The sequence below is a fragment of the Macaca thibetana genome, chromosome 4, assembly GCF_024542745.1.
Source record: "Macaca thibetana thibetana isolate TM-01 chromosome 4, ASM2454274v1, whole genome shotgun sequence".
Taxonomy (NCBI): domain Eukaryota; kingdom Metazoa; phylum Chordata; class Mammalia; order Primates; family Cercopithecidae; genus Macaca; species Macaca thibetana.
In genome coordinates this window covers 108,424,983-108,447,769 of record NC_065581.1, presented here as the reverse complement: position 1 = coordinate 108,447,769, position 22,787 = coordinate 108,424,983, and the positions used below count along the sequence as shown (strand labels likewise).

The window sequence follows — 22,787 nt, the reverse complement described above, 5'->3', positions numbered from 1 at the left end:
TTTTGCTTTAATGGAATAATGAATTTTCAGAGGTTTTTACTCTGCCATTTCACCTTTTTAGAAGTACTATTTTTTTTTTTTTTTTTTTTTTGGCCTTACTGAGCTCTATTCATCATTTGGGACACAGGTTAGATGTCAATTCTACTAGGACTTTCCATGCTCTTAAGATTTGTGTCTCTCCTATATCTCCTAAAATGCCTTGTGGTTTACACACTGCATTTTAAATTACCTTTTTCTTATCTCTGTGCTCTAAACTCCTAGATGCAGGGATCATGTTCTGCTCACTCTTATCCCCAGTACCTAGGAAAATGCCTGGGACGTTGGACACTACTATTGTTGAATGAATGAATTCCTTTGACATATTTTTAAAATGCTGTAGCTTAAATAACCAATTAAATATCTAACATATAGTTTTGCTTGTCTCATTTAAAATTTTAAGTCTTTGGGTTATTTGGGTCATATTTTATATATTTATAGACTGAAGGTATTCTTGACAACAAGATGGACATTTGCCTATCTTTGCAGGTTTCATAAGCAATTCACTTGATTCTAAGAATTTTCAATTTTTTTTCTTTCTTCTATTCTCTCCTTATGCCTATCTTGACAAAAGAATTACCAAGATCAGACATAAAAGGATGAAGTAAACTAAAAATAGTCTTAGTAGTGTTTTTGGAATAGGAAATGGAAAATCATTCTCTTTTCCCTTGGTGATGAAGGGGTGGTGTTTATGGGCTGATTGCACGAAGATGAGTTTCATGTTTTCTTTCTTTTTTAAAAAAATTCTAGCACCCGCAGCAGGGTTCCTTCACCAGAAATCCTTGATTGAGGAGCTAAAGGCAATGAGAAATAAGTGTGGCTGCTAATTAGACACTTTGAGTGAGCAGAAGGGGAAAATGAGCCATATAGAACAGCAGGGACTGCCCATACTCTTGATATCTCACAATTCAAGATTTTAAACTGTAGAGACAGTAGACATACCGTTGTTCTCTCTGGACATTTTTGATTTGGGAGTCTTGTCAGCCCAATGAAAATATTGGATAAATCAAGTAAAAAATGAGTCATTAAGACAATACTCCATTCTTTTATTTTTGTGAAGGACTTATTTTTATTTTTTAAATTAAACTTTTTTTTAAACAATTTTATTGATACAAAATAGAAGCACATAATTTCAGAGTCATGTGATAATTTAATACAATCACATAATTTGTAAAGACCATATCAGTGTAATTGGGATATCATCATATTAAGTATTTGTCTCCTCTCTTCTAGCAGTATTGAAATATACAATAGATTATTGTAAACTATGGTCCCCCTACTCTCTATCAAACACTAGGTCTTATTTCTCCTATCAGACTGTGTATTTGTATCCATCAACACCCCATTCTTCAGCGAGCATTCCAAACAGTATTGTCAAAATACCTGGATGTTGAGTCTGGTATGTCTAATGTGTTCTTCTATGTTATACATAACAAATTCATAAGAGTATGATATTGATATTTTAGTTAACTGCTTTCTTTCTTTTTCATGCTTTTATTAAATTAACTGAAACAGTAGCTGACTATTAACAGCCTAAGAGCACAGTAACATTGTGGTTCAGCCTCATACAATTCCTTAGAATTCGGCCCTGTGACCCATCTGGTGATCTTTGTTCTGCATCACTCTGCTCAGTAAGCCTATTTGTGTAACTGATGCACTTAAATTTCTCACATTTGTAACATTGCCTCAGCACAGAAGATTAGTAATCAAGTCAAAGACTAGAAGGTAAAACTACATGTATATTTTCTTCTGTGAGTCATCCATCCAGTAAATAACCCATAAAACTAGAAGAGAAGCACACAACAAATACAGTAAGCTTGAAACAAAGGTTTCGAATACAGGGTGTCAAACATTTCATACAATTCAAAGAGCAGCCATTTCTTCAGATTTTTTAAAAACATGCCTGATGAACCCTCAGATGCTTTAACTGCTTCCTTTTTTACTTGTTTTTGATATATTGTCAAAAGGCTTAGCATATTAGTTACATTGGCAGAATTTTCAGAAATAGTGACTGGTTTCTTTTTACTTGCCTCACAAATTAACAATAATAATTAGAACTTAACTTTCTCTTATGTTGATATAATGTATCCTGATTTGTAGGATTTTACTATTAGGCAAATTTATGTAATCATGTTAGGAAACTTAATTTCTAAATCATCCCTTTTTTCCCCTTAGTATTGATTGATGAGTTTTCAAGTAACGTATTTGCTCACTTAGGGACACACCTATTCTTGGTCTAGTAACGTCATTGTTCAGACTTGTCCTAGATTTTGTGCTGGATTCAGACATACTGCCTGAAAACAAAACAAAACAAAACAAAAAAACCCTAAAAAATGCAAATCTACTTGTAAAGCTTCCCACATCTTGGATATGAGGAAAACAAATTATCATTTCAAATAAATTTTTAGTTCAATTTTCAATCTAGTGGAACAATGTTCCTTTGTGTTCCAGCAGTAGCTTGGCATGCATATTAGCTGAACAGAATAGCAGGAAAATACAGGGGAAAATTCTACTGCTTTTTAGTTCATGAGAACAAATGAAGAAAGCTCTGTCCCCACATATTCTATCTCAGCTGTCAAAGTTAGAGACTGTGTGTTGACCCACCATTTGCAAAAGAAAGTAGGTTTTAGCTGAAACAATGCAATCCTCAAGATCACACCACGATTAGAGGCTTTCAATTTTATGTTATCTATCCCCTGTGTGAATGTGTCTGTCCACCAGAGTCCTGCACTGCTATTCGGGCAGCACCATCTTCTCCGTTAGTCCTGAGTGCCACACGCATAGGACGTGCCGTTGCTAAATGGTAATCTGGAATTCAAAAAATGCTGACGGAGACAGTAAACTGATAGTCACTGATGTAACTTTCAAAGAACTGCTCTATGAAATCATGAAGTGGAACCATGGAGGCTAATTAAACTCTTCTCAAACTTTCTGGTTGAGCTATTGATTCCAATCAGAAGTTAGCTATACTTCCTATTAAAAGGTGATCCAGAAACTGAACACATTTCCCTTCAGTTCTGTTCTTCAAGATAAAGGAGCTGAAAATGCCTTCCAAATAGTGACGCATCACCCATAAAGATGGCCCTTAAACTTGAGATCAGGACAAAACATATCTAACTCAATGTCATCATTCATACCCCACCTCTTCCATTAACTGTGTGGTCGTCTATAATTAAAACAACACCAACACCACACAAAACTTCCCCAAGAGAGAACTCATCATCCAGAATTTAATTCACTTCCATAAGATAGATTCCCATCTTCACAGCATGTTATCTATTTCATAAAAACTGGGGCATGTATATTCTCTTCATTAACATGTTTAAGAATTAAAGTGAGGTTTTAGTGTTTTATTTATTATTATCTTTAAAAGTTGCAAGTATTAATATTGTATTGCATAGTTTCTACTTTTAGTCATGGATTTATTAAATACAAGGCTTATACAAGTAAATTTCTCTATTTTTATAACCATCAATTACATTATGTGACCAAGTCTTCTGATCTTATAAACAGGCTATGGGCATTATAACTTTTTAACAATTGATTTTTTTCAATATTGAAATGAGACTGTGAAACATTGACAGTTAGATGAGTCTCCAGAATTTCAAAACAAGGATATGGATTCTTAAAGCCTAGAAGAATTTACACAACTCCCTCAGTAACTTAATTTAAAGGCAGCACATGAAACTCAGGAGGAGAAAAAGAATTCAATGCGTGGAAAGGAAAAGTGAGATAAGATGAAAGGATAATCCAACTTTCAGATGGTCCAAGGCAAACAATTTTAGACAAAGAATGTTTCATTTAAAAACTATGAAATCTCAGCCACGAGGGAGAATTGTTGAAGGAGGAAATAAACATTAAATTAAACAGAATGAGAAAGGCTATAGAACTGAAGGGGCTCTAGAAACATTGGTGGGTGGGGCGTAATTGGGAGAAACACATTTCCTGCCCCGTGCTCGGATTTCCTGTTACATCTTTCCCTTCCCACTGGTCTTTTCTTTCTTTCTCCACCTGCTTGCTCTCTCCCTGTCTCCCTCTCCCACCCCCTCTTCTCTCTTTCTCTCCCTTTCTTTCTTCCCTTTACCTGACATGGCTTTGCTTAGGGAAAATTGGAGTGCCAAGTATGTACTAAGTCTGTAATGGAACGAAAACGGGACTTGAAATAAGAATAATGGTGTTTAGTCCCAGCTCTGCAGCTTACAAGCTATGTGACCTTAGATAGGTCCCTCAACCTCTATGAGTTTCAGTTTTCCCTGCTGCTGTATCTACTGTTCAGGAATGTCGTGAAGCACAACATAATGATACATGTTAGAGTGTTTCATTAACTGTAAATGAGAATTATCCAAATGCAGCTAGAACTATTTCTATTTCATATGTTTCATATGTTGCCTTATAATTGCTTTTATAGTTTTCATATCCCTCCTATAAGAATATAAAAATTTCTTGGGGTAATCGCTGTCTTATTCTCTTAGTGGTTTGTGCAGAGTGGAAGCAATGATTTTTTTTTAATTGAAATAACCATATGAAATAATAATACATAATCATACAATGATTTCAGGTCACATAAGCCTTTGTGTTATCAAATTGTAAGGTCAGGGAGAAGGGCCAAAGCATTCCAAGAGGCAGCCCCTGGAGACCCAGCCACAGGAGTGGCTCATATTCCCAGATTCATCCTCCCTTAGGATTCCAGTCTACATATTCAGCCAATTTTAGCTTCCACATTTCTCTTACAACATCCCACATTGTCCTAAAGTGCTGACATTCCTGGTATGTCCATAACTGGGTTCTCTTATAGCAGATTATACCTTTCTAAAATTAGACAATACTAGGCATACAATAGTATTGATTTCTGTTCCTTTTTTAAGTTCCTAACTTGTTATAGTCTGCTTATGCCATTTTAAAGAGGAAAAATGCCACTATTTTTGATGTTCCTGACTTCTTCGGAAATACATTCATTTTTATTTTGTTCAATGAAAGAAAATATATACTTTTTATTTCTTGTTACTAATTAACTGAATTATTATATGCTTGCAGGCATTTTGCAGTGCAGAATTAGGATGTCTAGGAACAGTTTCAAAGACAAAGAAAATAGAAAGAGCTAAAAAATCCTGTGCTGCTTTTGACCTGGGTTACCATAACAGAACGAATATATGCTGCTGAGGCTTAAAACACTTCAGCTTTCAACACTCATAAAATTCCAATATCACAGGGTGCTGCAACTTGCATGCACGGAGCAGTCAAGGGGTTAAGCAAGCTTTCTATTTTATGGGCCTTTAAATCCTAAGTGATGTTCTGTGTTGCACATTACGAGGGCAGCCATGAAAGGGCATATATAACTTTTTTTATTTTTTATTCTTCACATCACCTGAGTAAGATTTTGAAAGCTTGGTAACATCCCAGGAGCAAGAAAAGCATAAAAGCATTCACCAGACACAGAAGGTAGACTAGATGCATTAAGATTAGTCACCACTTAAAAGAATATATGTGCGTGCGCACACACACGTACATGTGCACACAAAAAGGAAACAATTTCAGAAAGGTTTCAGCTTTGCTTTTATAAGAAAGATATGTGAGCTCTAGAACACTTGAAAGAGGTTTTTTATATCAGGCTTTCTGTATAACTTGGGAATGTTATCAAATATGAAAATATCTATTTAAGTTATATTTCTAAAGATATGGTGGAATCATTGTTTCTTGGTTCATATAAATTTTTGAACCGAGAATTCAAAAATTCTTGGCCGTATATGAGTCATCCTTATGGTTTTGCTTTAAAATAAAGTTTTACATTTCAAACCTTGCTAAATGTTAAATTCCTTGAGCTACATTATTTCCTGAGCTTTCTGGATTTACATTTTATAACTGATTTTTTTGTAATTCATATTAATGTATAATTACTGAAGCAATAATCTATAAAAATATATTCACATTATGTATTTGAAAGCATTCACTTTAGGGGCTGAACAATTATAATAGGATACAGATGTTGGGGAATGAAATTTATACAAATATCTCTGTATAATCGAAAGCTTCTCCTTTTTTGTTTTGTAAAAGTAAATCAGCAATGGAGTGTGCCAAAATGCTTAAAGCATAACAATAGCAAAAATTCATCATCTTCTAAATGTAAGATAGTATACACACACATTAGAAATACCCATGTCCAACATTTCTTCATAATTAGAAACAATTTTAAGTTGGACCTATAGCTAATGAAAAAAATTGTGGTGTTGGTTGTTCTACATTAGATATAACTAAAACACACTATTTTAATTAAGTGTTTCAAGTTATCTTCCCTTATTGGGCAGGGAAGATGCAGAATAATATTGCTTCAGAATCAAATTTGTGAAAATTGAATACAAAAATAATCAGGCTGTGAAATAAGAATCATAATAGTGCAGAGCTTTTAAGACTGTAATTAAGAATAAAATAATCATTGCAAATTACTTAGCGTAGTACTTAGTATAAAACATGCACTTTATAAAGTTGGTTATTTTCATTATTAGTTATTATTGATTTACCTATTAGTGAAATGAGGATAATATCTATCTCTCAGTGGTTTCAGTAGGATTCAGGAGCATATGTAATATGCTTCTCCTGCATCTATTTAAATGATTACATTTTTTTCACCTTTAATCTGTTAATGTGGTGTATTACATTAATAGATTTGCTAATTTTAACCCTTCTTTCATGGTATAAATTCAATTTAGGTATGTTGCATTATTCTTTAATATACTGGTAGATTCAGTTTGATTGTATTTTGTTTAGAGCCTTTGCAACTGTATTTATGAATGAAACTAGCCTTTAATTTTTCTTTCTTGTTTGTTTCTTTTGGTATTGTAGTATTTAATAAAATATATTGGGAAGTTTTTCATTTTTCTATTTCATGGAACAGATTATTTAAAAAAGGAATGAGTTGTTTTTTGATTTTATAGTAGAAGAATTTCAACTATTCAACTTCATTATATAATTTTTTAGACTTTTAAATTTCCTCTTGAGAGCTTCGCTAAATTATGTTTTTCCAGGAATTTGCCAAGTTTTCATTAATTTTCAAAAGTATTGGCATAAATCTGTAAAAAAAAAAAGGTGGACATAATAAAATGCACACCTCAGGCTATTTTATGCCATGAGGATTAAATGAAGTGATAAATATATAAAGGACTTAGAACAAGCCTAAAGCTTATCAAATATTCAATAAATGTTAGGTATTATTATCAGTACTATTGCCTTTTAAATCTCTGCTCTGTCTGTAGTTATATTCTGTCCTTCATTCCTAATATTAATTTGTCCCATCTTTCCTTGTTTGAGCTTATTGGAGCTTTCTTGATTTTTATCAGTCTTTTCAAAAACCCACTTTTATTTTGGAATTGTTGATTTCTTCTACTGCATTTTCTTTTCTTTTCCTAGTTCATTAATTTTTCCTTTTATTTTTTAAAGGTTTTTATTTATACTTCTTTGCTTCTCCCATCCCTGATGTTTCTATCTTCTTATATAATATGCTTAGCTCATTAAATTTTAGCTTTTGTCTTTTCTAAATGTATGTTTTTGTGGATACATGTTTCCCATTAAGAACTTCATTAGTTACAACCAACTACATTTTTTCCATTTTATTAAGGACAAAACCACGTGGTAAAGTAAATAAAATGCACTCATATTAAGCAAACAGTTCAAAGAATATATATACACACACACTTATATATATATACACACACATACACACACTATATATATATATATATATATATATATACGTGTGTATATATACACACAAAGAATATATGTGTATACACACACACATACACCTACACAAGCTTTATTCATGATAGAAAAATAATTCTTGAAAGAACCAAATGTCCACTAACATCAGAATGGATAAAGTATAGTATACTGATACCAGTAAAAAGGAATGATTCTTTTACACACACAATAAGGATAAATATGACAAACATTGTTTGGGGTTAAAAAGACGGATATGAAAGACTATACAGTATATCATTACATATGAAAGATACTCTGTTTATAGTTGAATGTACCCAGATCAAGGTATGAAACATTTCAAGCACCCAGAAATCTCCTCCATATCTGAATCTAGTCAATAACATTCTACTGAGAGAACCCTTATACTGACTTCTATCACCATAGATTGGTTCTTGCTTTTTCTTTACTTTTTAATGTAACCATACAGTATATAGTCTCTTGTATTTGTCTTTTTAGCCCCAAACAATATTTGTGATATTTATCCTTATTGTGTGTGTAAGAGATTCATTCATTTTTACTGCTGTCAGTATACCACAGTATACCATACTTTATCCATTCTAATGTTAGTGGACATTTGGTTCTTTCCAGGATTATTTGTCTATCATGAATAAAGCTGGTTATAAACTCTTGTACATGTCTTTCAATAGACAAATTCACCCCACAAACTTTGCTATATAGTATTTTCATTGTAATTCAGATTTCAGTGTTTTTAAATGTGCATTCGAATTGTTTAAACACATGAGTTATTTGTATGTGTGTCTATACACACATATATATTTATATACTTGCATTTATACATTTATACAATATACATATTTACATTTACAAACATATTTTATTCCTGTTTTTGGTTATCTGCTTTGTTCATTTCAAATCTAATTGCATCGGGAACAGAAAACATAATCTGAATAATATGAATTTCTTAAAATCTGTGGAGACTTACTTTATGATCAGTTGATGTAAATGGCTAAAGTATGCCTGAAAAGAATGTGTATTCTCCATTTGTTTAAGTATACTGTTTGTCATATATCCTTTACATCAAGTTTGTTTTTTATATCATTCAAATCTTTTATATTTGTTTCAACTTAATGACAATGAGAGATGTATATTAAAATCTCACACTGGGCCAGGCGTGGTGGCTCACACCTGTAATCCCAGCACTTTGGGAGGCTGAGGCTGGTGGATCACCTGAGGTCAGGAGTTCGAGACCAGCCTGGCCAACATGGTAAAACCCTGTCTCTACCCAAAATACAAAAATTAGCTGGGTGTGGTGGCGGGCGCCTGTAATTCCAGCTACTCGGGAGGCTGAGGCAGGATAATCACTTGAACCCAGGAGACAGCAGTTGCAGTGAGCCAAGATCGTGCCACTGCACTCCAACCTGGGGCACAAGAGCAAGACTTCGTCTCAAAAACAAACAAACAAACAAACAAAAAACTCACAATGATGATGACTTTTTCTATTTCTCCGAATTGTGTTAATTTCTGCTTTATATAATTTGAAACTCTTCTACTAGGCTTCTACAAATTTGAAATGATTATAGCTTTGATGAATTCAACTTTTACTTAAACCTCTGTGTTTCTATGTCCTCATCTGTGAAATGGAAATAAAATGTATTTCATCAAGTTTTAAGAGGATTGAAATAGTTAATGTTTGTAAAACTTACAGTCTTGTCTGAGTGTTATACATCTTTGGTGAATAAGTCTTCATCTTTCTATATCTCTAGTAATACTTTCTTCTTTGAAGTCTGTTTTTAATATTACATTATAAACATGATTTCTTTTGTTAGTATTTACCTGGTGCAAAATTTTCCATCTTTATACCTTCACCTTTGCTGTGTCTTAATGTTTTAAGTGTGCACCTGATAATGGGATAGAGCTAGAGATCTATGTCTATGTCTGTGTTTGTATCTCTACATATTTCTCTACCTTTTTGAGTCTAACAATCAATGTCCCTTTATATCGGTTATAAGAACTGTATTTACATTCACTTCCAGGATTTTATTTTGTGTTTTACAACTGCCGTTTGCTTTCTTTTCTCTCCTTCTTCACTTTTTGTGATTAATCAGCTTCATGTAATCAATCATATTACTACTCTTCACTTATTTCAATTTCTACTATTTTATGGTTAATCACATTTTTAAAGTGTGAGAGAAAAAACTGTTAATTTAGATTGTAAAACTCCCTCTAAAGACCAAGATGGAAATAAAAAGAAGTTTAGATAACAAAACAAAGCATTGTTGGAATTTTATAATCCACACTCAGCCTACCAAAACCTAAAGTTAATCAGAACAGTTTTACCAATCTCCAGAGCAACACATGGATCTCCAAACGCTTTTTCTCTCACCTCACTATTAATACAGGATAATAAAAGGATACTTGCTCAGTAGAGAACTGCACATTGTTTCGAATAACTCTACAGATTAGGCTGAATCTATATTTAAATTTACATACATGTCTACAAATCTATTTGCTCATCATTTTTGTGTGTGTGTATCATCCCTTTCTTCTGGAAACATATTCCTACTTCCTTTAGAAGTTCTGAGGGTGAACACATTTCTATTTTGTCATCTAAACTTATTTTTATTTCCATCTGGGTCTTTAGGGGTAGTTTTACAATCTTAAGTTGACAGTTTTGTTTTTTTTTTCTCACACACTTTAAAAATATTATTCTATTCGCTTATGGCTTTCACGATTTCTGTTTAAAAATGGGATAATTGTCATAATCTTACATGGGATCTGTTTTTCTCTTTGACTACTCTTAAGATCTTTTCTTTGTGTTTTCTCTTCCATTTTACTGATGTGACCAGGTTGGGTTTGTCTTTTATTTATCCTACTTGGTTTCTATTGTGCTTAATGAATAATACATGTTATGTCTCTCACGAATTACAGAAAATTCTCAGCTATTTTTAAAATATTGCCTTTCCTCCATTTCTTTGTTCTTTTTCTGTAATTCTGAGCAAGCATGTTTTAGACCCTCTCATTCTTTGCTCTATGACTTTTAACCTTTCTTTTTCATTTTCCATTTTAATTGTTTCTTTGGGCTGCTATATACTTAGTAATTCCTTCAGCTCTATCTTCCAGTTCACTAATTATCTCTTCAGCAAAATATAAAGTATTTTAATATTTTAATTTCATTTTTTATATTCATATAACATAAATTATACATTTCATTGTATTATTATATTTTCATGTGTTATTTTCATTTATATTATAATGTTTCCATTTTGCTATGTTATCATTCATGTATCTGTTTTACTTCTAAACATTTTATTAAGTTATTTTTCAAACTCACTGGTTTGAAATGGATAATCTCTTCTTTGTTATATTTTAAATTATATCTTATATTTTTGTGTGTGTAGAGCAGAGACAGGCAGTTTCTGGTGAAAAGTGGAAAACCTGCTAGACAAATTATAAAAGAACCATAACACTCATATCTTATACTTCTTAAAACATTATGTATGTGTTTTTTTGTTCTGTGTCTGTTAAGTCCACTATCTAATATCTTTTCAGGTTTGATTCTTCTGTTATTTCTCCTGGTTCTTGCTTATGTGCCATTGTCATTCATGTATATTATATGACTTGTTTGTTTGTTTTTAAATAAACCTTTTTAATTAGACCTTTATTCATGGGAATTACTTAAGGCTTGCCTTGGGGATGCATTCCCTCTAAGAGGTTTTGTATTTGTTCTTGCAAGGTCTCTGGGGCATCTCTAGCCCTGGATCATTTTTAACTACTTTTTTGGCTCTAGATTTTAAAAATATCATTAGCCAGAGAAAGCTGGCTAATGGGAGGTCAATGGACCAACTCGGAGATGCAGAGGATTAAAAGACGGATTGTTAGGTCCATATCAACACCCTAGCTACGTCATATTCAACTCATTTGCCAAAACCATGGGGATTTTATTTTATTTTTTTACCACAACAGTTGTTGTAACATTATCCAGAAATTTTCAAGCTCTGTCTTCTTTTCTTCTTCTTTCTTTCCATTCCCAACATCAAACTGTACCCTAAGAGAGCACAACATCAGAATATTGTAGAAAATAATCTAGTGAAATGTTTAGGGCTACTTTCCTTATAGTTCTAGGAAATCTCCTTCATCATCCCAAATTGTTAGCATACTCTCTCTTCTTCCAATGCTTATACTACTTCTTGCTCCTATCATTAATAATGCATTCCTCCAGCACTACTGGATTAATATATATCATATAGGTAGCTATGTGTGTGTGTGCATATATATATATATATGCATATTCTTTCTTTATAGCTAATCTATAATGTCTGATAGTCAATGATCATGTCTCTGTAATTGTATATACTTCACCATTTTATACACTATTCCAGATAATTCAGGCATTTAGGAAGAGTTTGCTGATTGATTGGTAGTCCATCTCTGCCAAACCTAGGATCACTCTGTGAGCATCTACATTAATACTTACATTACTTTGCATGGTTCATAGGTGATACTGTTTGGTTACCCAAATCTCATCTTGAATTCCCACATGTTGTGGGAGCTACCCAGTGGGAGGTAATTGAATCATGGGGGCTGGTTTTTCCCATGCTGTTCTTGCGATAGTGAATAAATCTCATGAGATCTGATGGTTTTATAAGCTCTCTCTTTGCTGACTGCTATCCATTAAGATGTGACTTGCTCCTCCTTGCCTTCCGCCATAATCGTGAGAACTCCACAGCCATGTGGAACTATGAGTCCATTAAAACCTCTTTTTTCTTTCCCAGACTTGGATATGTCTTTATCAGCAGCATGAAAATGGACTAATACAATATGCTTGTCTTGCTAATTTGATCTTTCTTCTTGCAGGCTTCTCTGCTTCTTCCCTGTTCCAGCCCTAATCTACTAACTCTATCTTTGACTTCACCCTTTTCAGAACAATAAGGTCTTCTGGTAGCACATATCTCAGTCATTGTGCCTTGGATTCAGGCAGGTAAACCAATGCTTTTCTTTTAACACAAAATCATTAAAAGAAAAGAGAAAGGACCTTCATAAAACCAGGCACCAACTTGGATTGCCAGGAACTTGTTTTCCTTTCTATTCCTACAGCCTTGTGATATCACTGAACTCTCAACTGCATGTTTTACACTTTGGCAAATTCAAGGATCTATCCTGTCCCTAAGACTAGGGGACCCATATATGTCCTAAGCGTATATGGAGCTCTAAACAGTACTCTACTGGCATAGCATCAACAGCTCTCTCATATCATGCTGCTTTGCTTCCTGATTTTAGCAAACGAAAGTGTCCTTTTTTTTTCTTCTCATGCCTGTGTCCCTGATTTAGCTCATTGATGGCTTGGTACTTCTCATTTCTCTCAGTGTGGTTCTTGTCCATATGCAGGCTTGCTGTTGATTCTCCCTGATGTTGCCTATCTTCCTTGTCTCCTACTTTTGATGGGAGCTTGACTCCCCGCTGATAGTTTGCTCCATACCTGCAAATACATCTGTTCTCTAAATTTACTTGTCACTGTGCCTCCCATAGATTTCAAATAGGTTGCTACCTATTAAAGGCCACTTATCCCCAAACTGATTCCTAACACTTTTAAAATAGTTAAGGAAATACAGACAAATGATACCTACTTTGCTTCTAAACTTTGAGTTGACAGAGTCAATATACCTATGCTTTGGGCAGCAGAGATGAACATACTTGGCAATGGGTAATCTGACTGTGTTACAGGTATGGTTAGAATCAGAAACATCAACTTTTAGGGAACATATATTTTAGATACATAATAGTGTCATTAAACAAATATCAAATAATGCCCTCACATCTCCATAAGCCTACCATACTTCTGTGGTGTTAACTTAGTTTATTTGCCTAAATTGTTTGTAGGACACAATAAGCTGTGCCGTATAATAAAAGTTATAATAATGCCACTAGAATTGATTTTCATGCAGGATTAAGATTGGTCAATAAGTCACTATAACCATATTTTAATCCTCAGATTGCTAAAGAAAGTCATCCTGGAAACATCACCTCTGAATTCTTACTGTTTAAAAGGATGGAATCAGTGCAGAGAGAACAAAAATGGATAGAAATATATTTTCTACACATAGTATTTGGCAGGAGTGGAGAACAATCAATATGAAACCTCTAGTTTAATACTTACTATTACACATACAAACACAATACCAAACTTTTTAGCAGCAAAGAAACATATTAAAATCAATATTATGCACAAATATGTATTGCGCCAAAGAAAATGTCAGATGAAAAATCTGTGGAGATCAATATTAGGGACCAAAAATTTCACATATTTTCTCTATGATGCGGCTGCTAAATAAAGAAATTTGTATTAGTGACATTGACAATGTGCAAGACTTTCTCATTAAAGAAACTCCAGCTTAATAAGTACATGTTACAGTATTGGATTTTTTCCAACCCTCTCCCCTCCTTTTTTGGCATTTACTCATGTAGGAGATTATGATACATCTGTCGAATATGACGTGTGTTAGTTCCAGCCTGCATGTAGGAATAGGAAAAGCTAAGTCTGCAGCGGTGGCAGCCTTGATAGAAGGAAGGTGGCAGCCTTCAGTATGTGTATATATTGGTGACATTTCTAGTGTGCCACTGAGGAAAACAAAAGAGAAACATAATTTTACCCTACAGGATTTATTTTCTTCTCCATAATAAAATTAATATTTTCCCCTAATGTCCTCAGACGTGTTACCTAGACTCCCTATCTCCTAACCAGAAGTAGCCTCGTATGTCTGAACACAAACCTTGTTAGATAATAAATTCATCTCAGATATGTTTATTTCTGATTGAATCTCCATCAGAGAACAATTTTGCATTGAGATATGTTTCTAAATTTTAGCAAAGTTTTGTATATCACTATTTAGAGTGACTCCCAACATCTTTCTGCATGATGATGATTAGGCTCATGAAGTAGGCACTCTATTATCTATTGTTCCCTGCTCTGTTGCTCCGGCAAAACATTGACATCAATCATCAATGTCATGTTGATAACTCCTTTATGTAATTACCCATCTTTCTAGAAGGTCTGAAGAGATATCTGTACTACTTATTAGCCACAAGATCAAGACAGGTCATTCAACCTCTTTGGCCGTGTTCCCTAATTTGGAACATGCACATAATATCTGACCTGCATGCTTCATGGGGTACAATGATCAAATAAAATGATAGTCGGAAAAGTGGTTTTTAAAACTGTGAAGCCCTGTGCAAACATGAAAGTGTCTTTCAACATGGTACCCACAGACATGGAAATACGTGTGTATAACTCTGCCATTGGTGGCCTGAAGCAACAATGAGAATGCTGCATCAAGGTCCAGATTCTGTCTAGCAACAGTGAGGTTTAAGCCTCAGTGCAGACAGCTGGCCAGGATGAGTTTTATCATTGTTAGATCGGTCTTATTATTTCAGTGTATTTTGTGAGTTCTTGACCTCACGTGCCTGAAAACTGCCCTTGCAGGGGAGTTGTTAAAAAGATGCTCTGGCTTTTTCACTCTCAGAATTGTACGATGAATGAATCCAGCATAGCCAGTTCTAACCTATCAAGAAATAAATTTGCTATCATTTAAATATGCAAAATTAGAAAAAAAGTCTTCCTTAAACACATTTTCAAATCATGCTGAAAGAGATTTATAATTTGACAAGGATGTGTGAATCTGGGTTCTGATGTTCAGAAGTAGAAATAAAGCAATTTGCAGCCCACGTTGTAAAAACTAGAGCTTCGCATCCCCCATTGGAAAACTGTCCTTTGTCTTTCCCTATCACCATAATTAACTAGTTCCTATTCATTAAACAATGAAACAGACAATTAAATAGTAATAATAGTGCTTTAATTATGAAGGTATTGTTATCTGCATAGAATGTGGAAAGGGAGATCACTTTAGCTGCATTTAAAACATTTGCTTCTCTGCTTTTTAAATACAGAAGAAAAAAGTGTTCATAATTTCAGAGCCTCTAACAGGAAAAAGGACAGAATCTATACCCTCAGACAGCCATTTTTGATAAACGGGAGTCACATGTATTGATGGAGTAAGCATTGATTAAGACACGTGAATTTGTAAGACACATTCTTAGTATTTTTTCAGGACGCATCTTCAATAGTCCTAAGAACCATCAGCAAGTATTTTTAGACACAAGGATGCATGGTGAAGATGAAAGTCCTGTGCATGATGACTTTCAGAGTTTGTTAAGCACCATGATACTTGGGTTAAATCACTTCAAACTACTCTAACTTGCATTTTCTTTTTTTCTTTGAGTTGAGTATGATTTTGATACTAGAGTTGGCTCTACTATCACAACTGAATAAATTATGTCTTCAGTTATACAAAAACCAGCTGAATCTCCAAAATATGTTTTGTTCCTTTACCTGCTAACAATTCTCCACGTCTGGGACTTTATTTCTCGGGAAAGAACTTCAGATATAAACTACTGTCTCTCTTACCACAGTTACATTTCACCTAGTAAAATCTTAGCATGGGGACAGCTTTGGTAATTAGAAACGAAAGCTTTGGCAATTGGAAAGGAAAGCTTTCTATTTTATAATTAAATAAAAACTTGGTGTTTGTAAGATCAGCTGAGAGAAAGGAAGAATAGACTCAAAGTCAGGCAAATAAGTTTATTGAACCTGCTGGCTGCTTCACTACAGACAGAGGAGGCAGCCCTGAGCTTACAAAATGAGGGATTTATATGGGGGAGACAGACTTTGGCGTTGTTTGCTGGTTAATTCTGCCACATATCACCTTGTGACGTTTACGGTGTGGGGGGGGTGTAGGGAAAGTTTGTTTATGCTTCCTGCGACCTCCCGCTGTGCGGTTTGGGATGGTTTGTAATTGGGATTTGCTCATGGCAGCAAGGTCTGATAAGTGAAGTCTGCTGGCTCCACCGTGGCGCCTAGATAAGGGCTTAGAAATGTAAAAAGACTTGGGGGAAGGGGAGGGGTGGCACAGAGATGTTTGGGGGGGGTGTCTGTAGTACCAAGAAGGTTTCTGGGGCTGTTTGTCCCTAACAGTGTTTATTAAATGTTACCTATTCAGCTACAAAGGAGGTAATATTGTATGACCATTACCTCTAGATCTGAATCTATGCTTTGCCTCTTAGAAGCTCTGTGACCTTGAGGAAGTAATCCTCGGAGTCTCTTTTCTCCATCCATAAAATGGGGCTACCTTACCGGCTTTGAAAATTACATATAAAACACTCAGCATGGATCCAGGCTTAGTGTATCCTTACTAACCTTACTAACCTCACTTGTTCTCATCATTCCAAATCTAATGGACTTTGTTTTCTATATCGGTAGGCTCCTCGGTGCAACAAACTAGTGAATCCTCCCAGAAGACATAAAGGATCAGTTATTGTTGTTTCATTTTGTTTTTCCCTTGATTACATCCACTTTCGTGTTTCAATATTTCAGAAAATAATGCCATTTCTCCCACACAATCCGAACGGTCTCCAAGGCACTTAACAGGAACTAACCTGGAGTCATGTGATTCATCTGCCTGAGAATTGGCTCTAGAGTCCAGATGTCTGGACTTCTAGGCTTGCTATTTCCAAAGCATCCCTTCTCCTTAGGAAAGGAGCAGAAGGCATCCCTTTTTCTCCGTTCCTAAACTGAAAGGCATTGATTTATTTTTAACAGTTAGACATTAAACAATTATTGAAGGTTAAAAATGCAACCACAGATGCCCTTGGGAGTTCATTCCATCTGAGATTTCTCTAAAGGTAGTAATGACACTGTCTTCAGCCTCCTTAGACTTTACTAATCCACAATAAGTTGGCGGCAGAATATCAGTTGGCAAATAGTTAAAGACCTGAACTATGACAAATTTCGACGTAAACCTAAATATCAGAAAAATCTAACCTGGATGTGTGAAATTTTAATTTACAAGGTCCACTGCAAGAAAGGTACAATCGCACTGTGCGCTCAGTGTATACTCAGAACTCTGGATTATATTTTTTACCCTTTGAGTACCCAGTGTGTCTGTCTTTAGACAGCCCTTCAGGCTAATGCTGGATGAGAAGCTCTTCTATAACCCTAAGTAAATAGATCATCTTCTGTCTTTTTAATTTAGAAAATAATGTTTCTTCGTAAGTCTGTGTCAAGTTCTTGAATCAGCCTCACTTTCTTATGGCAAGGAGTAGAACGAACCCAAGAAAACACACCAGCTGTGACCGCAGTATTTTATGAAGAAACGTTTCAGGCTGAAAGGTGAAGGACACTTGTACCTGACAGTATCCATCCCGATTCCTCACTAGGTCAAATAAATACATTGATCTTTAAAGAGCACCGTGATCATTGGAAGTGCAAAAATTTACTTTGGACTCTTTTCTGAGTCCTATCAATGAAGGACTGTTTTAATCAATTTAATAATGAATTTTTTTTGCCAAGGTCATATTGTATTTCATTAATTCACTCTCTAGTATCTTCCTTTGTTAATTAGTAAGCTCAAGAAATCAGAAAGAATTAATATCCTTGCCTGTATTCTAAGTGATTTTCAATGTTATATATTCATAGTTACTCAATTTTATTTTCAACCTATACTCCAGAGTTCACATAAATACCATTTGGCATTTGATTAAAACCTCATCATTATTTCAGTTTATTAGAACAAATGTTTTTTGACTACCTACTTTAAGGCCATTTTCAGGGAAGACTCCTTCATGAAAAATATATCAGCTGCTTGATTCTCTACTCAGTGAAGACAGACTACCTTTTAAGGAAAGTAGAATAAAAATTCTATTTTTCTACGGCAGATTCTGTGCCAGATGCCTTATATACGTTTTCTTATTTAATTATCCCAGTAAGTTATGTGCTAGGCATGACTATATCCATTTTACAGGTATGAAAACTGAGGTGAGGAAGGTAAAATAACTTGCTGAGGATGGTATAGCTGGGGAGTGGCAGGAATGAGGTTGAAGTCGCTCTGACTTGCTGTCACATATTGCTCCTGACTACACATAGTCACGCAGACACAGGGTTTTCTCATAATCCAAGAAAGATGGTCACTCATGCCATAAGAGAGCAGCAAATCAGTTATCATGACATTTCCAAGGAGGGGAAGATTGCTTATAACTCCAAATAATCAGGGAAATGTCACCGAAGTGGTGGCATTTAGTCGGAATCTTGAAGGACAGGTGGGTTTGGGTCACGTGGGAATAAACGGCACTCCTGGCGAATGGGGTAGGTTAGGCAAGGAAAAGGCATTGGGGAAAGGGAGAAGACAAGTCTGGGAAAAGCGAATAGTCAAATTTGTGGGGAGCAGGGAGCATATGAAAGAAAGTAGAAGGAGATGAGTATGAAAAAGTAGGGCAGGAGACATTGTTGGGTGCCTTCCACACCTGCCTATAGGATTTGTACTTAATGGAGAGCTCTAGAAAGTTTTCAAATAGGAGAATGGCATGATTGCAGCTGTGTTTTAGGCAGCTTAATCCAGGAATGCTGTGATGGACAGAAGGGACCAGCTCAGTTAAGAACCAAAAAAGTAGAGCTGGGAAGTTGGGGAGTGAAACGTGCCTTCAATATTCTTGCATCTCAGTGACTATTAGAATTAGGTGATAGCCAATGGCAACAACAGCAGGACAGAATCTTGCGTTTATATTATGTTGATCTTATTTTATGTGTGTTTAATTCATGGGGTAGAAGATACGTTTATTTGTTTTGTTAGAAGTTGAAATTGGGGTGCTCATGAGATGTCCAAGTGGAGATATCCCAGAGCAGGGAAAACATTCCATAAAGAACTTAGAGGAAAAGTAGAACTGGAGAGGCAGATATGGAAATCGCCTGCCTCAATGCAGTTACAGACAAGAGGAATGATGAGAAGCCCGAGGGAGAAAGTCTAGAGCAGAGTATCAAGGTAGAGGTTTAAAGAATAAATTTAAGGAATGCTTCACTTTGGGAGTGGGAGAAAGAAAGTCACATGGAGAAAGAGAGGAAGAAAGGAAGAAGTGACGAATGCCGTTCATGAGCACCTTCTGCGGAACAGAGCCAGAGCTGAATGCCTTATATCTCATAAATGCAGCAAGCCTCCAAACCAGGTGTGAACCTCAGTTTGCAGATCAGAAAACCGAGGCTCAGAGAAGTTAACTTATCAAAATCTGACAACTGTATGGTAGTGATGGAGCCAGAATTGGAATCTGATGTTCTGATTCAGAAGCCTGTGCTTTTTTTCTGAGTCACAGGTTGTCAAACTTTCTATAAAGGGCACAATAGTAAATATTAATATTTTAGGCTTTAAGAGCTGTGTGGTCTTAGACGCATCTACTTAATTCTTCTCTTGCGGTGCACAAAGAATCACAGACCATAGTAAATGGGTGTGGCTGAGTCCAATAAAACTAAATCTGTGCTCACTGAAATATGATTCTATATCATTTTCCTGAGTCACAAAACATTACCTTGTTTTGATCTTTTTCCAACCACTTAAAAATGTAAAAGCCATCCTTCGCTTGCAGGGAGTGCAAAAACAGGCGGCAGGCTGGATTTGACCTGTGGGCTGCAAAATGTCAGAAGAGGTGGGTGGGCAAAAAGTCAGAAATGTATCGAACCACAGAAGTTTATAGTTCCGGACTGGGCATGGTAGCTCGTGCCTATAATCCCAGCACTTTCGGAGGCTGAGGCTGGTGGATCACTTGACGTCAGGAGTTTGAGACCAGTGTGGCCAACACAGCGAAACCCTGTCCCTACTAAAAATACAAAAATGTGCTGGGCATGGAGTGGGTGCCTGTAATCTCAGCTACTTGGTGGCTGAGGCAAGATAATCACTTGAACCTGATAGGCAGAGATTGCAGTGAGCTGAGATCACACCACTGCACTTCGGCCTGGGCAACAGAGTGAATGAGATTCTGTCTCAAAAATAAAATAAAGTAAAAAGTTTTCAGGTCTGTACCATGATTGTTGGTTGAATCTTTATCTCATCATTTGTAGTGACACAGATTATATTTTAATGTCTTTGTCCTGTTTACGTCCTTGAACCTATAAGAGCAAACCTGTTTAATTGTAAACTCACTTCTTAGAGCTTGGAGAACTTAGCAATCCTCTTGGAAATGGGGAAGGGGGTTCCTCAGGCATAACTTAGTCAACCTCATTTTCTCATTTCCTTCAGCATATTTTCCTCTCCGTTTTGTAATCTGTGTGGTTAAGACTGACCTACACTTCAAGCCTTTTCTGTGGGTACATCAGTTCCATTTTAACTCTGATTCCTATATTGAAATAATTCTGCTTCTTAAGGATGAGACAACCTACCTTCTCCCGTAGTAATGAACCTCCAACATGAGAAGCAAAACAAAGATCATTCTCTTCCCATTCTTCACTGAAAATTACTATTTCAGGTTTTGTTCTTGTTTGAAAACCAAGTATGAGAATTTTTGTACATTCCGCCTGTTCTCTTCTTCATGTAATTACATTTTTATTTGTTTGAATGCCAATTCTTGTGATCTGAGTCCCTCTTTTATACATACATCCTCAGACCCAAAGCAGCTCTTTATGTTTGAAAATGTATGTTTTTCTTTGATTATTATTATTTTTTTCCCTGTGCTGTCTTATCCCCTCCCCACCCCGCCCCTATTTCTGGCAATGTAATTGAACTTAACTTTACTAATTTTGAACTTACCTTTTACTAATTTCCTTTCTCATCTCACATCTGGGGAGAGTATGCTTCATAGAGAAGAGAGGACTGAGGAGGAAATTCGATGTTTTGATTAACAGGAAGAATATGTGGCAGGGGTAGAAGTAAATTGTAAGATCTCAAGGCCTATCCAGTTTGTCACTATTCCTCAAAGTGGGCCTGCATTTTGGAAAGTTCAGGAAATGGTTTTAAGGGCAGGACTGGCAAAAACAATGTGAAAAATTAGGCAAGTATGTAGTTGGATGATCTACGATGTGTCTTTTCAGGCATACTCTCCCCTCTTGAGTCATCTTCTGGAAACATCGCTTCTTTGTTCTGTTATTTGCTGACCGCAAGGTACTGATGCCCAAGCTGTAGAGGCAAACAGTGACAAGATGGTAGATGAAGATGGAATTGACATCATCTGTGCCCACAACAATCATCGTCAGAATGGCTCAAGGTGCTTCACTGGCCACTAAGCTTATACCTTTTCCAGATTATCTTTTTCTCTTGCTGGGCTCAAAAAAGGTGGCTATATTAAACTCATTTTCTGTTGATCAATAGCATCCAGTACAGTTATGAAACTGATATGGACCATTTGGAAATTAAAGAAACCCAAAGATGAACTTTGGATTGAACTTAGTCTCAAATCGTTGCTTTGAAACAAAGGAATATGAATAACTATTCTCATGTAACAAATACTTGTTATGTACCAGACCTTGCCCTGGTGCTTTATAGACATTATTTTATTTAATTCCTACTTTTTATATGAATTATTGTTATTGTGCTTCTTTTGCAGATGGAAAAATTGAGACCCAGGGAGGTTATTTACCATACCAGAACTTGAACCCAGTTACGATGGGTTCCCAAGTCTATGCTGCCGCGAAACATATTAGATTGAGACAACCACCTATGATGGTAACCTTTACTTCATATTGATTTCACTTTTTGGACCTCTGTAACATCTGAAAATCTTCAGGGAATTGTAACTGGGGGAGAAAAGCAGCTTTCTCTCAGGGCATACAAAATGAATGCAGAAGGGCAACCCTACAGAGACATTTTCGAGTCTGAGCAGCTTCACTTGGGGTGGAGCCTGTGGCAGAGCTGCAGGGAGACCCAGAGGTGTCCTCATTCCTGTAACTGAACAAACAGGGTTGTCCCTAGGTGAGGTGGATTCAAGCTGCAGGAGTGTGCCACAGGGCTCCTGGCCACCCAGGAAAGAGTTAATTCTTACAACTAGGGAGGATTTAGAGATGAGAAGAGTAGATTCCAACAGTTAATGGGATCTTAGATGACATGTTGTATAAAATTTTCAAAGTGGGATTCTTACATACATAATTTATCTCTGTAATTAAAAAGCCTAATTTAAAAAATAATACAGATGCAACACATAATGGTGTGATTTCTTGTCACAAAAACAAATTATTA

At 35.6% G+C, this 22,787-nt stretch overlaps 1 protein-coding gene and 1 non-coding gene across 2 annotated transcripts in view; both read right to left on the bottom strand.

Annotated features, from left to right (window-relative positions):
• The window catches only part of TFB1M (transcription factor B1, mitochondrial), a 695,218-nt gene that overhangs the window by 396,181 nt on the left and 276,250 nt on the right, over window positions 1-22,787 (bottom strand). The window lies entirely within an intron of this gene.
• LOC126954043 (U7 small nuclear RNA) lies at window positions 11,155-11,218 on the bottom strand. Its single transcript, XR_007725496.1, has one exon. It is a non-coding gene; the product is annotated as a U7 small nuclear RNA (small nuclear RNA).